General features: G+C 44.8%; 1 long non-coding RNA gene across 1 annotated transcript; it reads right to left on the reverse strand.

Moving 5' to 3' along the window:
- Positions 1 to 8,877: 8,877 nt before the first annotated feature.
- LOC144330137 (uncharacterized) lies at positions 8,878 to 20,500 on the reverse strand. Its single transcript, XR_013396031.1, has 3 exons — positions 20,112 to 20,500; positions 19,682 to 19,932; positions 8,878 to 12,142 (listed from the first exon to the last, which is right to left on the reverse strand). It is a non-coding gene; the product is annotated as an uncharacterized LOC144330137 (long non-coding RNA).
- Positions 20,501 to 21,034: the final 534 nt, after the last annotated feature.

Below are 21,034 nucleotides of genomic sequence, written 5' to 3' on the forward strand. Positions count from 1 at the left end.
GGCTTTATTTCTGTGTTCTCTTTTCTGCTCCATTGATCTATATGCGTGTTTTCATACCAGTACCATGCTGTTTTGGTGACTCTGGCCTTATAGTATAGTTTGAAGTCAGGTAATGTAATGCCTCCAGATTTGTTCTTTTTGCTTAGTCTTGCTTTAGCTATGCAGGCTCTTTTTTTGGTTCCATATGAATTTTAGGATTTTTTGTTCCTAGATCTGTGAAGAATGATGGTGGTATTTTGATAGGAATTGCACGGAATTTGTAGGTTGCTTTTTGCAGTATGGTCATTTTCACAATACTGATTCTACCCACCCATGAGCATAAAATATGTTTTCATTTGTTTATGTCATCCATGATTTCTTTCAGCAGTATTTTGTAGTTTTCCTTGTAGAGGTCTTTCGCCTCCTTGGTTAAGTATATTCCCAAGTTTTTGTTTGTTTGTTTGTTTTGTTTTGTTTGTTTGTTTTTGCAGCTACTGTAAAGTGGATTGAGTTCTTAATTTGATTCTCATCTTGGTCGCTACTGGGGTATAGCAGGGCTACTGATTTGTACTGTGTACATTAATTTTGTACCCTGAAGCTTTGTTGAATTCATTTACCACTTCTAGGAGCTTTTTGGATGAGTCTTTAGGGTTTTCTAGGTATACAATTATGTCATCGGCAAACAGAGACAGTTTGACTTCCTCTTTACTGATTTGGATGCCCTTTATTTCTTTCTCTTGTATGATTGCTCTGGCTAGGATTTCCAGTATTATGTTGAATAGAAGTGGTGAAAGTGGGCATCCTTGTCTTGTTCCAGTTCTCATGGGAAGTGCTTTCAATTTTTCCCACTTCATTATAATGTTGGCTGTGGGTTTGTCATAGATAGCTTTTATTACCTTAGGGTATGTCCCTTCTATGCCGATTTTTCTGAGGGTTTTAACCATAAAGGGACACTGGATTTTGTCAAATGCTTTTTCTGTGTCTCTTGGGTGGATGTTAAACCATCCCTGTGTCCCTGCTGTAAAACCCACTTGGTCATGGTGGACTATCTTTTTCATACGCTGTTGGATTCAGTTAACTAGTATTTTGTTGAGGATTTTTGCATCTATGTTCATCAGGGATATTTGTCTGTAGTTTTTTTGTTATATATTTTCCTGATTTTGGTATTAGGGTGATACCGGCTTCATCGAATGATTTAGGGAGGATTCCCTCTTTTTCCATGTTTGGAATACTCTCAATAGGATTGGTACCAATTCTTCTTTGAATATCTGATTGACAGAATTCAGCTGTGAATCTGTCTGGTCCTGGACCTTTTTTGTTGGCAACTTTTTAATTACCATTTTAATCTCACTGCTTGCTATTTGTCTGTTCAGAGTTTCTATTTCTTCCTGGTTTAATCTAGGAGGGTTGTATATTTCCAGGAATTTATTCATCTTCTCTAGGTTTTCTAGTTTATGCACATAAAGATGTTCCTAGTAGCCTTGAATGATCTTTTGCATTTCTGTGGTGTCAGTTGTAATATCTCCCCTTATATTTCTAATTGGGCTTATTTGAAATACAAGCCCTTTTCTGTCTTCTTTTCTTGGTTAATATCACTAATGGTCTATCAATTTGATTTATCTTTTCGAAGAACCAGATTTTTGTTTCATTTAATTTTTATTGTGTTGTCTGTTTCAATTTCATTTAGTTCTGCTCTGGTCTTGATTATTTATTTTCTTCTGCTGGGTTTGGAATTGGTTTGTTCTTGTTTCTCTTGCTCCTTGAAGTGTGACCTTGGATTGTTTATCTGTGCTCTTTCATGCTTTTTGATGTAGGCATTTAATGCTATGAACTTTCCTCTTAGCACTGCCTTTGCTGTATCCCAAATGTTTTGATAGGTTGTGTCGCTGTTATCATGCAGTACAAAGAGTTTTAAAATTTCCATCTTGATACCATTGTTGACCCAGTGATCATTCAGGAGCAGGTTATTTAATTTCCATGTATTTGTATGATTTTGAGGGTATTGAGATAGAAGATATTATTCTATTCATCATGCTATTTGTTGCCTGAATACCTTGTTTTTTTTTTTTTCATTGTGTTGTTGTTTTATAGGTTCTGTGAGATTTATGCTTTAAGGAGATTCTATTTTGGTGTATTTTGAGGATTTGTTTCAAGATTTAGAGCTCCTTTTAGCAGTTCTTGTGTGCTGGCTTGGTAGTGTTCTCTCAGCATTTGTTTGTCTGAAAAAGACTATCTTTTCTTCATTTATGAATCTTAGTTACATTGGATACAAAATTCTTGGCTGGTAATTGTTTCGTTTAAGGAGGCTAAAGATAGGACCCCAATCCCTTCTAGTTTGTAGTGTTTTTGCTGAGAAATATGATAGGTTTTCCTTTAGAGATTACCTGATGCTTTTGCCTCACAGCTCTTATGATTTTTTTCCTTCATCTTGACTTTAGATAACCTGATGACTATGTGCCTAGGCCAGTATCACCCTAACACCAAAATCAGGACAAGACAGAACGACAACAACAAAACTACAGACCAATATCCCTGATGAACATAGATGGAAAAATCCTCAACAAAATACTAGTTAACTGAATCCAACAGCATATGAAAAAGATAGTCCACCATGATAAAGTGTTGCAGGGATGATTTAATCTCATGATCTTTTTGTGACAAATTTCCCAGGCATTTTTTGAGCTGCTTCTATTTGGATGTCTAGATCTCTAGCAAGGCTGGGGAAGTTTTCCTCTATTCCCTCAAATATGTTTTCCAAACTTGTAGTTTTCCCTTCTTCCTCTGGAACACCAATCATTCTTAGGTTTAGTCATTTAACATAATCCCAAACTTCTTGGAATCCTTGATTTTTTTTTTTAATTCTTTTTTCTTTGTCTTTGTTGGATTGGATTAACTTGAAAGCCTTGTCCTCTGGCTCTGAAGTTCTTTCTTCTACTTGTTCAATTCCCTTGTTGAGACTTTCTAATGCATTTTACAGTTCTCTAAGTTTGTCCTTCATTTCCAGAGTTATGATTGCTTTTTATTTATGCTATTTCGCTGGACATTTTCCCATTATATTCTGTATCTTTTTTTTATTTCTTTAAGTTGGACTTCATCTTTCTCTGGTGCCACCTTGATTGGCTTAATAGTCGACCTTCTAAATTCTTTTTCTGGCACTTCAGAGATTTCATCTTGGTTTGGACCCATTGCTGGTGAGCTAGTGTGATCTTTTGGGGGTGTTAAAGAACCTTGTTTTGTCATATTATTAGAATTGTTTTTCTGGTTCCTTCTCATTTGGGTAGACTATATCAGAGAGAAAATCTGGGACTGAAGGGCTGCTGTTCAGATTATTTTGTCCCATGGGGTACTCCCTTAATGTGCTGCTCTCCCCTTTTCCCTAGAAGTAAGGCTTCCTGAGAGCTAAACTGCAGTGCTTGTTATTTCTCTTCTGAATCTAGTCACCTAGCACAGCTACTGGGCTCTGGTCTGGTACTGGGGAGTGTCTGCAGAGTCCTGTGATGTGATCCATCTTCAGATTTCTCAGTCATGCACCTGCTCTGATGGAGGCAGCAGGGGAGTGAAGAGGACTCTGACAGGGTCCTTTGTATTTTTATTAAGGCGCACTGGTTTTGCGATGGTTGGCTTCCTGCCAGGAGGTGGCGCTTTCAAGATCGCATCAGCTACAGTAGTGTAGGGAGGATCAGAAGGTGGGTGGGGCCATAGAGGTCCCAAGATATATTATGTCCTTTGTCTTTGGAGTTCCTCTGCTGTCCTATGGAGCCTTCAGCTGCAATCCATCTTCTTCAGAGGGTTTGTGGATTATCTCGGCTTTCCTGGTATGTTCCTGCAGTAGTTCTTGGAGCCAACGTTGATAATGTGGGTCTCCATACACTGCTCTGTCCATCCAAGTGGGAGCTGCAAGTTAGTCCTGTCTCCTATCTGCCGTTTTCCCTCCCAGATCCCCAGTGTCTCTGCTTTCTTTTTCTTGCCTTCCTGTGAGCTAAGTGAACATTGTTTTAGACTTATACTTTTATTTACCTATAGTGTTATTAAGTGAATCTTATTTTTTTCTCTTTTGGTGAATATCGGTATAGTTTTTTAAGTGGTTGTTTTGGGTATTAAATTATATATACATAACTTATCAGTCTACTGATGTCAACATTTTGCCAATTTGAATGAAGTATGTTAATCTTACCTTCCCTTACATCTCTCTGTCCTATACCATTTACAGTATAAGTAACTATTTCTTCTACAGTACATTTAAAACTTCATCAATGATGTTATAATTTTTATTTCAATTCTCAAACATAATTTAGAAAACTCGAAATGTGAAGAAAAATGTAGTATATTTAACCTAGCTCTCCACTCATTCTATTGTTCTTTCTTCTTTCCTGATGTTCTAAGATTTTGTCTTTTATCTTTTATCTCTCAAACACTTTCTTTGAGATTTTCCTTTAGCCACTCTCTTATGGTAGGTCTGCTGGCAACAAATTTTCTTGGTTCTCATTTATTTGACAATGACTTGATTTCCCCCTAATTCCTGAAGGATATTTTCTCTAGATATGTAATTTTGGGTTGGGACCTAAGAGATCAAAATAGATGCCCCTTTATCAACTAAGATGAACCCCAAAGTTAAGGTGAGTCACCTTCAGGTCGAGGAAAGGCTCAGCTGGCATGGCAACTTTCTAAATTCATACAACCAAAAGAAAATCACACTCTTGCTAAACTCCCTAACAATAGGAGCTATGGGGCAAATTCTCAGGCCCTTCTTAACTTTGATTTACAATCCAGATGACTACAACTTTGAATGGACAGAGGACTGGCCTTACAGACATTATTTCCTGATAAGCAACTGCAGACCTTAAGCCAGTTTCAGCAGCTTATAGAGACTGCATACAAATGGTGTTTGCCCCCTATATTTCACCTTTTGATGTAAAGAGCCAGATTCCACTCTATTTTAATGCTAAAAGCCTACCCCAAAGTGAACATGGGATATGTATTACATATATATTTACCCATTGCACATGTGCCTAACTTCCCTCATTAATATGAACAGATTTTCCTCTAACTCTGACGAATATGTTTGACTCTACTGCGTGATACAGGCCCTGTAAGACATAAAACTCAACCTTCCCTTTTCCTCTTCAAAGAGAGAGCACCTTCAGTCCACACCAGACTGTCTCTTCCCAGTTTACAAATTGGTATTGCTGGTAAAGCTCTCCTTTCTACCATGTAGCCATCCTGGGTGGTCTTTGCATGACAGCATTGACAGTTCTTTTCTTTCGGCACTTGTTAAATGTTGTGCCACTTCCTTCTAGCTAGCCTCCGTGGTTTCTAATGAGAAATGTTCTCTTTTAGATTTTTTTTTTCTCTATAGATAAGATGTTTTTCTCTTGCTGCTTTCAAGCTTTTTTTCTTTGTCTTTAGTTTTCACAAGTTTGATTATGATGCATCTTGGCATGGATTTCCTTTAATTTATTCGTTTTGGAGCTCCCTCAGCTTTTTGAATCTGTCTTTTGCCAAGTTTCTGTCTTTTGCCAAGTTTGGGTTTTTTTTTTTTTTTTCAGCTGTTATTTCTTCAAGTAATTATTAAGTTACACTCTCTTTCTCTTTCTTTCTGGGATTCTGATGACACAAATGTTAGATCTTCTATTATCTAGTTCTCCAGGTCACTGAAATGATGCTTATTTTTTTCCAGTCTACTTTGTTTAGATTGGGTAATTTCCATTGTTCTGTCTTCAAGTTCACTGTTTTTTTCTTCTGGCCCCTCCATTATGCTGTTGACCCCATCCACTGAGCTTTTTATTCCCAATGCCATATTTTTAAGTTTTTTTCTTCTATTTTTTTCTTCATGTCTTTTCTTTCTTGAGATTTTCCATTTGTTACTGAGACTTTTTCAGTTTTCGCTTGTTTCAAATGTGTTTATAATTGCTCATTGAAGCATTTTTATCATGGCTGCTTGAAAAATCTTTGTAGGATAATTCTAACATCTCTGTCATCTTAGTGTTAGTGTCTATTGTTTTCTTCATTTAAGTTGAGATTTTCCAGGTTCTTCGTATAGCAAGTGATTTTCAGTTAAATCCCAGACACTTTGAGTATTATGTTATGACAGCTTGAATCTTATTTAAACCTTCCATTTTAGCTGGCTTTCTCTGACACTACTCCTGCAAATGAAGAGAAATCACTGCCTTGTTATTGTCAAGCCCAGATTCCCTTCTGGCCTTCATTGACACCAAGAAGGGAAAGGACTCCTTGTTACTGCTGGGCAGTGGTGGGAATTCCAGCTGCCTACTAGCCCTGGCTGGGACGGGCAGGAGTGCTTCACCACTGTTCTCCACGTGGCCTCTGCTGACACTGCAGGTGGGAGGGGGTGCCTCATAACTGCTTAGCATAGATGAAAGCCCTAGCTTCCTGCACAGCCATCTCTGACACCTCTGCATCATGGGAGCTGGAGCACCTTGCTCCAAGCCTGATCAGGGTGGAAGTCTACACTCACCCATTCGGCATGGGTGGAAGGTGCCAAAGTTTTTCTGTAGAGTTTGGTTGGAGCAGCAGTCACTAACTAAATGTTTTCCATCCTTCTAGGCTTCCCCTTTCCTGGTCCTTTGATTAAAGAGAGAAAGCTTTTGTTGTTTTTGTTGTCTGTAGCCATTGGTGTTTCCAGTTTGCCTGCTTCTTTAAGCTCCACGTCTGAGATATGTGATGCAAAAGGAGAGTCCAGGGAACTCATCATAGTCATTCCCTGGGTCCTGAGGTCCCTGGACCATTGCCTTCTTCCCTCAATCTTTTGGATTCTTCTTATGCTGCTTTTATTTGTAATAACCCGTGTTTTTCATTGCACTTAGTAAGAGGAGTAGGGATAGTATGTCTATGCCATCTTCCTGGACAATTTGCATTTTCAAGTGTGAATTTTCCTGTATCTACCCAGGATTGGGCACCTAAGTTGATTTACCACACAACAAAGAGGCTGCTCTTTAAATGTATTGCAGATCTCCATGACCACATTATATTGCTTTGCTTCTGAGGAGAAATTGCAGGGCAGAAACCATCCAAATTTTACTTTAGAGTTAGGATGTAGAACCATGGTATAAAACCCATGAATACATAAGACAATTTACTGAGAATTTCAGGGTACTAATCAATTCTTTCTGATTTGATTCTTACACAAGTCTCAGAACAAATTGCTGTATTAAATATTATTATTATCATTATTATTTTGGAGATAGAGGTAGAATTAGAGTGATGCTGAGCATGTTTCAGAACCCCCACTTTCATGGGCCTTTCTGAATCCCTAGTTCACATGGTTACACATTTTATACAATCTACAAGAATAAGGGATTTTATTTGTAGTTGGTTATGACTACTTTTTGTTGCCATTCTGATATCCTCTCCATTGCATGTCCCCTCTTGTTAGGTAGTGTTTTGAAGTGGCTATGAACAGTTTGGGGATTCATTAAGGGGAAGGGAGTGGGGGATACATTTAATTCAGGTTTAATGAGATGTATTTATGTGATTCATACTCACTTCCATCTATAGTTAAATTGTTGGAAGTTATCTGGTATGAAAAAGTTTCAAAAATTTCGTTACTGCCCACTGTTGTTGACTTGCTGGGCAACGTAACAAGAAAATATTGATGACTAATTGGATAACAAATGTTATCAATTCAAAGTATATTTCAGGCTGGGCACAGTGGCTCACGCCTGTAATCCCAGCACTTTGGGAGGCTGAGGTGGGCCGATTGCCTGAGCTCAGGAGTTAAAGACCACCCTGGGCAACATGGTGAAACCCTGTCTCTACTAAAGTACAAAAAATTAGCTGGGCATGGTGGCGCGCGTCGGTAATCCCAGCTACGCGGGAGGCTGAGGCGGGAGAATTGCTTGAGCCCAGGCAGGGGAGGTTGCAGTGAGCTGAGATCACGCCACTGCACTCCAGCCCAGGTGACAGAGTGAGACTCTGTCTCAAAAAACAAACAAACAAACAAACAAACAAACACACAAACAAAAAACGTATATTTCAGATAGGCCATTGCTCAAGAAAACTTGAAATGTCCTGAAATCTCACAGCTCAGATATCTCAGAAACTGGATAAGGATTTCTCTAAACTTGAAATAATCCAAAACTTTACATGACATTTTGTTAATGACAAGGTATGAAGCTGAAAACTTTTCTAAACTATCAATAAAAAATATCAAATTTTAGGCCAGGCGCGGTGGCTCATGCCTGGAATCTCAGCACTTTGGGAAGCTGAGGCAGGCAGATCACATGAGGTCAGGAGATGGAGACTAGCCTGGCTAACATGGTGAAACCCCATTTCTACTAAAAATATAAAAAATTAGCCAGGCGTGGTGGCATATGCCCATAATCCCAGCTACTCGGGAGGCTGAGGCAGGAGAATCGTTTGAACCCTGGAGGCAGAGGTTGCAGTGAGCCAAGATCGTGCCATTGCACTCCAGCTTGGGCAACAAGAACAAAATTCCATCTCAAAAAAAAAAAAAATCAAATTTTAATGAACAGTGTTAAAGGAAAGCCTCATTTATCTTTTAATTCTGTCTATAGAAAATGCCATTGCAAAATATTGTCAAGAGCATAAGAAAGAAGTGTCCTAGAGGTATGTTGAAGTAGAAAATTAATTTGTAAAATTTTATATTTTTAAGATATTGTGATATTTGAGGTTTAAAATGTATTAATTTCTTGGATTTATTTTCTCATTAAATATTCACCTTTGTATGTAGTTTTGTTTGTAAAACTTTATATTCTTTTACTTTATAGGATCTTTCAACAATAGAAGCGTTGGGCCCCACACAGCTGGATGTGCTTGTGTGCAGGCCTTTCTTCAGGTCCGTAGACATCCACGGCACCGGCCAGGGGCCTGGTTGGAACCAACGGAAGCCAATCAATTTGGTTTCAGCAGGAGGGGATTTATTGATTAGTTTGAGAAATCTCACAGTTCTGTCGGGGAGGATTGAAGGACTCAACTCTGGGCGGTGCCTCTGGAACCACAGAATCATAAAGCCGGCCTTCCTGCCCTCAAGGCCACCCTGCCTCCGCCATGCTGTTCCTGCATTCTCCACATGGATGCCCACCCTGCGTGGTGCTTCCTGACCCCATTCTGAGCCACAAACTCACACAGTGTCTGATGGGCAGGTGCCAAGTCAGGCTGGGAAAAGATGTCAGTGTGAAAGGCAGGGTTGACAAAGTAGGGGGTTGTGAAAACGTCTAGAACACTTGTAAAAAGATGATGGGCCTCCCTACTGACCAATGTCCACTACACCTACTACATAACAAGAATCCTCTGGGTTTCAAGCACAGATGAGTAAATAAGGCAGAGTCCCAACTTCCAGAACGCCCAGGAGCGTGGGGCAGACACAGTGGTACCCAGACACCCCAAAGGAGAGCGTAAGGGTTCCGGCCACAGGTGCCATACTCAGACTGTGATTTATGGGAAGGGAGGACCATGGACTGGCGATTTTCCAGCTGATTGGTCATGAGAGAGTAGAGTCAAGGGTTGTCCTCACGGGCACCAGGGCAGACAATCTCCAGCTTAGAGTTACTGTTGCTGCTGTTACTGCCTCGGGAATTCTCAGTTTCTGGTAAATGTTACATTCCATCACATTTGCAAAAAAGAAGAGAGATTTAAAAACCTAAAAATATAGTATATACCAAACAGGCTCTTCTTCCCTCACCCACATAGGCACAGAATATAAATTAAGGTGTTCTTTCAGAGTTTCTAAATTTGTATATATCTACAGGATGAAAAAATGAAAGGATAACTAAAATTTTATTTCAAAAATACAATCTCCCAGCAGATGAAACAAAAAACATTTGTTAGGAAACATTTGTTCCTTCTGTAATGCAGGATGGGGAGAGAATGCACAAAATAATAATGATTATTTCAAATATAGAGACCACGAAGACAGAAATAGGTAGAAAGATGCTGCTGATCCAACTCGATATTGAAACTGTTTTCCCTTGTGCTGGGATATCATCTGCTTTGGAAAAGGGCCAAAGAAGGTGGCATTAGGTTCCGTAATATACATGACAGGCCCTGGATACCTATCATGTCTGTTGTTTGGAAATTAAAAGACTAGGTGTTTCTGAGACATTCTGATTTTTCAATCAGTCACGCCCATCAGCCCCTGAAGTCCACCTGCCAGATTCCAGGTTCAGATATTTGGTCTGGAAAATGTGATCACTATAACTTAGAGGTAATCAAGAAGACAATGGATTTGCTGAGTTATTACTCTACACCAGACCCCAAGCATTGCTTTTCATGAGGCATCTCACTCCCTCCTCTTCGCCCCACTGGGAGGTGGCTCCAATGACAACCTGGCTTCCCATTTCAGTGAAGAGACAAACACCATCAGAAAGTGCTTCTGTAAGTCTCCACCCACCCCTTTCCGTGCCTGCTCATCTTCCCACCCATCCTTCCCACCTAAAGCCAGCCCTCTGCCTACACACCAGACATTGGCTTCTGCCTGCTCAAGGATGTGTCCAGCAGGGCTTGCTTCTCTCTCCTGCATTATTCGTTTCCCCTTTGCCGGATCATTCCCATCAGACACATGGATGAAGCTTAGACACTCCTTCCCCCAGTCCTCTCCGGCTACTGTTTCTTCTTCCCCTTTACAGCATAATTGAGGAATGCGAAGGAGCATTATTCTCCCAGTCCTCTCCTCCAGCATAAACAGAGCCCACACTACTCAGCTTCCCTCACCCTCCTCATCCCATGGAAATGACTCTAGTCAAAGTCACTAGATGCCCCTCTACTGGCACCCCTAATGTGAACTCTCAGTCCTTATCTCACATGACTCATTGGCACCATGGGAACCAACTGGTCTCTGACTCCTATATAAAGCACTTTCCCCAGGAGGCTCCCAGGACTATGTACTTTTCCAGCTCTCTTCCAGACTCACATCCATTCTTCAGGCTCCTTAGTCTTTCCTCCTCAGCGCCCAGGCCTCTTGATGTCATTGTGCCTTGGCTCAAGTTGGCCATCTTCTCCCCTGAATTGCAGTACCCCTGAGGCCTTCCATCCACCATGGCAGTGAACTTGGAAGTGTGTTCTCCTCAGGCAATCCTTCAGATGAGACTGCAGCCCCTTCTGACACTTTGATTGTAGCCTTGACAAGTGAGAGTCCTTGAGTCAGAAGCAGCAAGCAAAGTCATACCTAGATTCTCACCCAGAAAAACTGAGAGATAATAAATGTTTGTGTTTTTAAAGTTTTAGAGTAATTTATTGCACAGCAATAGATAATACATTCTTCCATGACCTAAGCTTTGCCCTATTCAAGCTTCGAAGCTTTTCCCTAATTCTAGCATTCTGGCATCTAGAGGATAAATCTGTGCCTTCCTCAGTAGGTTCCCAGAATATAAGACAGGTTTGATTTTAGAAAGAAGATAATTTCTGGCTGAGTGTGGTGTTTTATGCCTGTAATCCCAGCACTTTGGGAGGCTGAGGCAGAATAATTGCTTGAGACCAGGAGTTCAAGACCAACCTGGGCAACATAGCGAGATCCTATCTCAAAAAAAAAAAAAAAAAAAAAAAACTAAAAAGTTAGGCATGGTAGTGTCCACCTGTAGTCCCAGCTATTTAGGAGACAGAGGACTGGGGATCACATGAGCCTAACAGTTCAAAGCTGCAGTGAGCTATGATCAAGCCACTGCACTGCAGCCTGGACAATAGAGCAAGACCCAGTCTCTATAATTTTTTTTTTTTAAAGAAAGGTGATCACTTTAGATAAGCAACTTTCTCCATGTGTTATGTTATTAGAGATTTAAACTGGACTCAGAGTTCAGCAGAGAGGAGGAATCTGTGTCCACTAATGTCTTGTTTTCTCTTCCTGCATGATTTGCAGCAACTTTGAAAACTCCCTTTTTCTTTGTGTGCCAAAAAGGCTGGCTTCTCAGTCTCATTCCCAAGTAGCCTTCTCTGGGTTATGGAAGGACTCGACTTGCCTCTGGAGGAGGGCTACACACAGGTGTCCACCTCCTCACATATCTTGTAGGACCATGGCATGAGGCAGAGCCCTGGCCAAGTACTCCATGAACAAGATCCAGCTGAAGTAATTTTTGCTTTCCAAGATCCAAAATATATCCAGTCATGGCAACAAAAGCTTCATCTTAAGTTTCAGTGGGGTTGGCTGCTTGGAGTGCTCTGCGGAGAAGGATGTAAAGGCCAAGTTCACACTCTGTGGGAAAGAATGCCATGGTCAGTGATCAGCTAGTGATGTCTGTCATGATCACAGGGATGGGAAGTGGAGGCAGGCTTTCCACTGATGATGCTCCCTCCATTTCTTACAAAATCTTTTACCTTTGTCCTGAAGGCCTTTTGAATGAGCTCTGCATCCAGCTGAACCTAGGTGTTTTTTAAAACAGAAAGGGCACAATCGGAAATGGCAGCCCAAGGCCCACCCAACCCAGGTTAGGTCCCACTGATCTTGTCAACTGTTCATTCAAGAAAGGAAAGGCAGTTGAGTGCAGTAGCTCACGCCTGTAATCCCAGCACTTTGGGAGGCTGAAGTGGGCAGATCACCTGAGGTCAGGAGTTCGAGACCAGCCTGGTCAACATAGTGAAATCCCATCTCTACTAAAAAAATAAAATTAAATTAAAAAATCAGCCGGGTGTGGTGGTGTGGATCTGTAATCCCAGCTACTCAAGAAGCTGAGGCATGAGAATTGCTTGAACCCGGGAGGCAGAGGTTGCAGTGAGCCAAGCCGAGATGGTGCCACTGCACTCTCGCCTGGGCAACAGAGTGAGACTCCTTCTCAAAAAAAAAAAAAGGAAGGAAAGGCAGGCTAGATGGGAGGTCCGGGAAGTTAGGCAGGAACCTGCAGGCTTGTGTTGAGTGGGAACATGGGGGTGATAGTAACCTGACATAGACCAGCCATAGGCAGTGAAGACAGAGAGAGCAACAACCCCCCATCGATGGACTGTATTGGGAAGAAATGCAGAAAACTCACAGCCTCATCTTCCGCTGAAAGACAGGCATCCATGGAAGTGGTTGACCCAGATCCATTTAACCGTCTGTGGATGGACATAGCTGACCACTGTGGCTGACAGGCTCATCGTAGAGCTTGGGGCTGCAAGGTCCACCCTTGGGTGCAAAGAACACTTTACCATTTCAGGGGCCTCAGGCTCCCTCTACCTCCCTACTGGAAATAAGTATTAAGCAGTGGTGGGCTGATAAATGCTCAACAGCTGGCCCTCTGGAGGAAAAGATTGTGTGTGTGCGCGCGCGTGTGTGTGTCTGTGTGTGTGTGGTGTAGGTACGCATATAAATGAAGAGATAATTTATTATAAATGTTACTGATATAAAGAATGTATAACAAAACATAATAAAACATACCATATCCTTTATTATAAGCTGCATGTAGTTGATTGGTCCTCACAGAATGCCTTTGTTGAGCTTTTCCAAACTCTTGTATCTGCAGCCTATGTCTGATTGCATATAATGACTAAGTGTGCTTTACACATAAGGGTTGGCTATTTTCTTTTCATTTCATTTTCACGAGGGTGATATTTTCATTTATGTTAACAAGTAAGACAAAAGGGAGACAATGAAGGCAAATATCAGAAGTTCACTTATTCATCAATATCACAAGTAACTTCCTTGCTGAATCAATTGGTCCTCACAGAATGCCTTTGTTGAGCTTTTCCAAACTCTTGTATCTGCAGCCTATGTCTGATTGCATATAATGACTAAGTGTGCTTTACACATAAGGGTTGGCTATTTTCTTTTCATTTCATTTTCACGAGGGTGATATTGTCATTTATGTTAACAAGTAAGACAAAAGGGAGACAATGAAGGCAAATATCAGAAGTTCACTTATTCATCAATATCACAAGTAACTTCCTTGCTGAATCAATCAGGCCACAGTTTTTAAGTACTGGAAGAATACATCCTCAATTTTTTTGCTTGTCACAATATAGGGGTGCATCAGTGTAGTAGGTTAAATAATGGCCCACAAATAATTTATCCAGATCTAAATCTATGAAGCCTGTGAATGTATCTTATGTGGCAAAAGGGACTTTGCAGATGCGATTGAGTTAAGGATCTTTTGAAGGAGACATTATCCTAGATTACCTGGGTGGGTCCCAAATGCAATCACAAATGTCCTTATAAGAGAAGGGTAGAGGGAGATCTGACATAGAAGAGAAGGCCATGAGAAGACAACATGGAGAGAGTTTTGAAGATGCTAAGCCACTGCCTTTGAAGGCAGAGGAAGAGGCCATGAGCCAAGGAATGCAGCTCTAGAAGCTGGAAAGGTAAGGAAACAGAACCCCCTGGAGCCTCTGGAGGGAGTGGCCCTCATGGCACCCTGGTTCCATCCTAGTGAAACTGATTTGGGACTTCTGATCTCCAAAACCGTAAGAGAACAAATGTGCCTTGTTGTAAACACCAAGTTTTTGGTAATTTGTTACAGCAGCCACAGGAAGCTCACGCAGTCAGTTTTCAATTTATTGCATCTCAGCTCTGAATGCACCTTTCAATATGTGCTTTAGGACAAAGATTGAAACCTTTTAACCATGTCGCCTTTAAAGTGAACATGATGTGAAGCTTTCTCAGTAGATGGTGGTGAAAGGACTTTCCTGCAATTTCCAGGTGGCAGGGAAGGGTCAGCCATGCGGAGACTCTATCCCATGGAGTCTACCAGAGACTCAGGGACAGAACACAATGACTCTGTGCCCATGCCTGGTGATGACTGTCTAGACAACAGCTGGTCCCAACCTCCCCACACAGCCTGCCACTTCCTCTGCAACCTGCCCACCCCCCATGCAACTTCAGCACCCAGAAGGCCTTCTGCCCTGGGGGCACTTGGATTCCCACTGCAGTCCATGCCTTTGGTTACTAATCACCTGCTCCCTGCCTGCCCTCCAGAGGGCAGCCTATTGTGCGTCCGCCAACTCCAAACCAGCTGCAGCTGTGCTCTGGCTAAACTTCATTGCTATCCAGTGGCTGAACCACACCTTCTCCAGCTAAGTCTGAACCCCTAACAACTTCATTTTTACTTTGGTAGCTCCCTCAGCCCTAGGATACTGCATAGAGCTTCTTTTTATCTTACTCTTCTCTTTTTTTTTTTTTTTTTTTTTGAGATGGAGTCTTGTTCTGTTGCCCAAGCTGGAGTGTGGGAGTGTGATCTTGGCTCACTGCAACCTCTACCTCCTGGGTTCAAGTGATTCTCCTGCCTCACCCTCCCAAGTAGCTGGGATTACAGGCACCTGCCACCACGCCTGGCTAATTTTTGTATTTTTGGTCGGGATAGGGTTTCACCATGTTGGTCAGCCTGGTCTCGAACTCCTGACCTCATGATTCTCCCACCTTGGCCTCCCAAAGTGCTGGATTACAGGCGTGAGCCACTGCACCCGGCCTATCTTACTCTTTTATAACAGTTAATAATTTTAACTTAAATTTCCCCTGTTTAACCTACTGTGTGATTTCTGTCTCCCGATTAGACCCAGACTGCTACCAATGGCCCCAGACACAACCCACTTGTAAGGTGAATCTGTATTATTAACAATTTTTTATTACTTTCTTAAGTCTAGAAAATCAACAAAACAATAACACCAGCTCTGATTTGCAGTGTTTGCCAATTTCCATGGTGTAAATACTCCTATCATGGCCAATCCCAAGCTTTGAATGTGACATAACAGATTGTGGGCTTGGGAAGAGATGCCCAGTAGCCACCATTTTATACTCTTCCCACTGTATTGATATAATAGATGCAAGTAACCCTCAAAGCACAGAAAATAGCAAAAGTAGTACAACTCATTAGGAATAGATGTTTGTTAACACATTTGATTATAAGTTCATGTGATTAATTGTGAATAATGCCTTTATTTACAACTGGCTCACAAAATCGGAGAATATTTAACACTTGGTTCTATTGAATGTTACAAGCCAGCTCCAGCACAGCACTGGGATTAAGGGCCCCCAGCAACAAACCAGGGGGAGCTCCGCATTCTTTGGGCAATTGCTGGCTCCCTCTGGCATCAAGACAGGTCTTCAGTTCAGCCTGCGGCATTGGGACAGGATGGTGGAGAAGGGACAGAGGAGAGGGTGCAGACAAGAGTTTCTCTGTTGCAGGCTTCACTCAGCACCTCTCATTGCTCCTGTTTTCTGCCCTGCCATTGATGCCCTTTCATTTCCTGGCCTGAGCATGGAGGCAGCAGCCTTCCCCTGGACCCTTTCCAGGATGGTCAGACCTGCCATTTGCCATGCATCTGAGAGTCCTTGTGGTCATGGCTGCTGCTCTTTTGCCCCCAGTTGAGGTCACTGAAGGAGACAGTGAGGGAGTGGCTGTAGGTATGGTGGTTAGGAGTCTAGTCCCAACATTACTCCTGGCTGGTGGAAACACTGTGGGCCAGTCGGTCACATTCCCAGACCTGAGGCCCCACCTGTGCGGTGAGGGTGGGCCTGATGCGACCCTGAGGACTGATGACCCTGAGGCTTCTTCCAGCTCCAGGATGAAGTCTTGCCTCAGGTCCACCTTGATGGCAGGCACAGCGATGCCACCTCCCAGGATCTGGCAGCTGCAGGGGCATCAGCAGGTGCCGCGGTCCTGCTGGGGAAGCCTATCCCTGGGAACTGGCCCCAAACCCTGATCTCAGGACCTGCCATCAGATAGCTCAGCCTTCGCCAAGAGAAAACAAAACGCAGGCAGGTCATCTGATCTTCCTCTTCCACTTTCCCAGGGACCAACCAGCCTCTATAATAAAACCCAGAGGAGACAGTCCCTTCCAGAGATAAACCCTTCCCAAGCCCTCCCCGCTACTAGGGAAACGCTGGGCGCTGGGCGGCTGGCAGGGAGCCCCAAGAGCTCTCCGCCAAGGGCACTGGGCTGGTGGGGCCAAGGTCCCAGCGGCTGCCTGCCCAGAGCCTGTGCTAATTAGGGAAGAGAGCTACACTCTGCTTTGGCGCACATCACGACAGAGGGGACACCTTGGGGTCGGGGGTCAGCATGAGGGATGTCTTCAAGGTTCAGTGTGCAGACAGGACCAACATCTCCCACAAGCAAAATGCTAAGGGAAGACCCCAGAAACAGCAAGTCCAGGACATGTGAGTATGGGGGTGATGCAGAGAGCCTCAAAGTACCCAAGGACAGGGTCGGAAAGACCTGAGGTGAGCAGACCCCCCTGGCCTGGGATGCAGCCTGTAGATTGTGGGACCAGTGGCAGTCCCCTCCTCACAGGTGCAGTCCTTCCCTTCCTGTGTCACCCTCTGCACACCCCTCTCCATTCCTGCTGTCATGCTGGGGCCAATGTCCCGGGTCTAACTAGTGAAGCCTTTGCAAGCTCCACACTACGTTCTTAGAGAGATCCTGCTCAAAAGCAGTGCTCAGAGCGGACTTTCTTAGAAGAGACTCTCTTTTCTCTGACGCCCTTCAACAGTGCCCTGCCCCCACCCCACCCCCTACTTGCTCATTTTATCACCTGCCCCTCCTCCCCACTGTTCCTCTAGGCCTCAACCAAAGGCCCTCCTTCGGGTCATCCTTTCTTCCTTGAAACAGTGTCTGATGTCTGACCTAGTTCAAGAAAGCAGTTGCTCAGTGTCGGAGGAGTCCAGTCTGTGGTCTGCCCTGGCCACCCCTAGCTGCGTCTCCCTGTGCTTAAACAAAGTGTCACTAAGTCATGAATTCAAGGGCCTGTTAGTGGCTTGGCTTCCATATTCCCCCTTTCATGGTCTCACTAGGGAAAGGTAGATGAAAGAGCCGGGCACGGTGGCTCATGCCTGTAATCCCAGCGCTTTGGGAAGCCGAGGTGGGTGGATCACGAGGTCAGGAGATCAAGACCATCCTGGCCAACATGGTGAAACCCCGTCTCTACTAATATACAAAAAATTAGCTGGGCGTGGTGGTGCGCACCTGTACTCGGGAAGCTGAGGAAGGGGAATCGCTTGAACCTGGGAGGCGGAGGTTGCAGTGAGCAGAGATTGCACCACTGCACTCCAGCCTGGCGACAGAGCAAGACTCCATCTCAAAAAAAAAAAAAAAATGAAAGAAGAATAAAGCATAAAGCTAAAATCTAACTCACTAGGTTATTCAGGAGGGAGAGAGGACAGAAATTACAAATAAATATTGATATGTATACATATACCCGTACTGTACATAGGCATGTGTGTATACACGTGCATATGACTGTATATTATGCATATACATGTGTGTGTATGTGTGTGTGCACATGTGTGCAAATGTGTGTATATGTACATATGTATTTATACACACACATATCAACTCCTGTAAATGCACAAGGCTCAACCTGACCTGTCATTAACCAAACACCAGGCAGTGCCTTCCCAGAACATTCTACCCTCCAGGCAGAGTGCCTCCGTGATAGGCAAGGCAGGTGGCCAGCTGCAGGCGCCAGGCCAATAGGATGAATGTCTCAGGTTTTCACGACCCTGGTGGCAGGGCAGGCCACTGTGGGCCCTGCTCTCTTCTCACCTTGCTGTCACTTTAGTCACCATAGGTGCTGAGGACTCTCAGTTTGCACTTCCAGCCCAATGGCTCCTGGGCTCTAGACCCAGAGACTCAGCACTGCTCGACATCTGCTCCGGGCCCAAAAGTCCCCTCTACCGTCCTCCTCCCACTGTGCATCCAGAAGCCTGGGTGCTCCCGGACACTCCTACTCCCCACTTGCCCATCTCCCACCATCTGCTTGTTTTTCACTCCTAAACAGTCCTTGCATCCAGCCACTTGTCGGCATCACCACTACGCTGGGTCATACCCACTCTCACTCTCCAATTAGTGCAGCCAGGCTGCTCTTTGCAGAACTTAACTCTCATCCCACCGGCTGTGGCTGCCCAGCTCCTAAGGTGGCACTAGGGCCCTGGATGGGCCCTGCAAAGGCTGTGAACCCCAGAGAGCTCCCCCTCTCCTATCCCCAAGCTCAGGGCTGGTCCCTCCTCTGTCCTCCAATGCCCCAGCCTCCTCTCTGGGTGACTGCTATATTACCACCCGACCCCTGTTCCCCAGGGTAGGGACTTTCTTAGAAGAGACTCTCCAGACAGCCAAGCACAATTGGAAACATCGCCTCCTCAGATCTTCCAAACTGAGGCTTAGTGAGCACTTCATTGACAAATGTTTGAAATTCCAAAGATGACCTCTATGGGTGCTAGGGAGGGGACCTGGGGCTTGACTGAGGCCCTGGCCCTGGTGAGTGAGGCCTTCTAGCCGGACACCTCCGGATATTGGCTGGGAGAAGACCCAAGGCCGGTTGAGGCCCCAGCTTGCTTTCTGGCCTCTCCTGTGTGTCCAGATCCCATAAAAACCATGGGTGACCCCTGTGCAGGGGCTGGGGCTGCTGGGACTGTGCATGGTCCCCCCAAGCCTGATGAGGTACATTTCCCAGGCATGGCGGCACCTTCCTGGGGCTGTCCCTTGTGCATGCACTCGTACTCCAGCAGTCTCTGGTTCCTCTACCTTTCTCTAGTGGCCCTCGGGCTGAGAAACCATGAGAGTGTGTCCAAAGCAGGCAGCAGCCTTAAAGAAATGCCAGCCCACCTCCTCCCCACCAGGTGTCCAAAAGAGCTGCATGTTGGATGCAGGGGTCTGTGCAGCCCTCCCCTCTCTCCTGGCACATCCCAGATGGGGAGTAGATTTGCCTGGGCAGGTCTGCATGGGGGGTGTGCTCCCTGGACCAGCAGTCACTGGTGCAGACACCCAGGCCTGGCATCCCCTGTTCCTAATTCACATGAAGGTGCCTTTAGTGTAATGATGGCTCCACCTACTTGCATAAGGACTGAGGCATCGGCCAGGAAAAGAGGAAAAGACGTCAGGCTTGGCCAGCTCCATCTAGCAAGACATTCCAGGTCACTGGGGAAAGGGCTTTTCACTAAAGCCTCCAGGGAGCCTTTGAAACATGAGCAGCACAGCTTGGAGACAAGCCAACAGAGCATGTGACAGTGAGGAGGCAGCCATGCACATTGTCACCCAAGCCCCAGGCCACAGTGTCTCACGGGAGAGAGACTTTCCTGCAGCACTGGGTGTTGGGGGTAGGGAAGAGAACAAACTTAATCCTGGGCTCTTATAGGAAGCCCTGACAAGCCCCAGAAGTAGCGCACTGGGGACTGCAGGAAGGGTCCCAGTGGCACTGGGGAACCCGAATTTCCACAAATGCTTGCTTCCCACCACCCGGCCTCCGGGTCCCACACGCCTCGCCTGTTGTTCCAGTCTCTGCGCCTGCTCGCATCTCTGGGGAGTCACCCGGTGGGGCTCCCCAGTCCCCGCAGCAGCATTTCCCTCTGACTCCCAGGGCCCTGCTCTCCCTTCTGTGCTCAGCAGTTGTTTCGGATTGGGAGTCAGGAGGCCATTCCCACACTTGAAACAAGGCTGCAAGAGGAGCCTGAGCAGAAACAGCACATCCCCAGGGCAAGGTGACATGTTCATTGCCCTTGCGCCCTTCCTCCTTCCCCAGGAGCAGGTCTCCTGGCCACTCTGACTGCAGGGGGACTGCTGCCGTTTATCAGTCTTCAAATTTGTGCCTGAATCACCTGCTTCCAACTCCTCAAATACAGACTGGCTTAGCTCAACCCGACTAAGACCAAATTAGGAAGGGTCACTATATTCCACGGGACTCCACCAGAGCCCAGGGAGCCAGGCAGAGGGCAGGAGGATCAGGTCACCAAAGGTCACCTACACACAAGCCCGTACTGGTGACATCATCATGGATGGAGGAGATGGGCTGGCAGTTTTTAAGGCTGGCCCCCTGCTTGGGACACATTCTGCTGGTTTCTAAGCCTATGGGCCACTGGGGAGAGCTGGAAGGAGCCAGGGACAGCCACAGGGAGGTGCCACCACACCTGGGAAACACCTTGTGGGTCTGGGCTGCAAGTGATCACCCACAGTCCCAGCCCCTACACAGGGGTTGCTCCTGTTCCTTATGCGGTCCCGACACCCAGGCACCAGGACACGCTCTTCCACGGATGCAGGTAAGATAAGAAACCACCCTCAGGACTCTCTTACATGTCTCTTCACACCCGTGCACAAAGAAATAGGCAAAAGATCTCCTCCCAACCTGCAGTGACCTCAAAATTCCATACCCAAGACCAGGGTTACTTAAATAATTTGAGCTCTGCAATAGA

Source organism: Macaca mulatta, chromosome 7, assembly GCF_049350105.2.
Source record: "Macaca mulatta isolate MMU2019108-1 chromosome 7, T2T-MMU8v2.0, whole genome shotgun sequence".
Taxonomy (NCBI): domain Eukaryota; kingdom Metazoa; phylum Chordata; class Mammalia; order Primates; family Cercopithecidae; genus Macaca; species Macaca mulatta.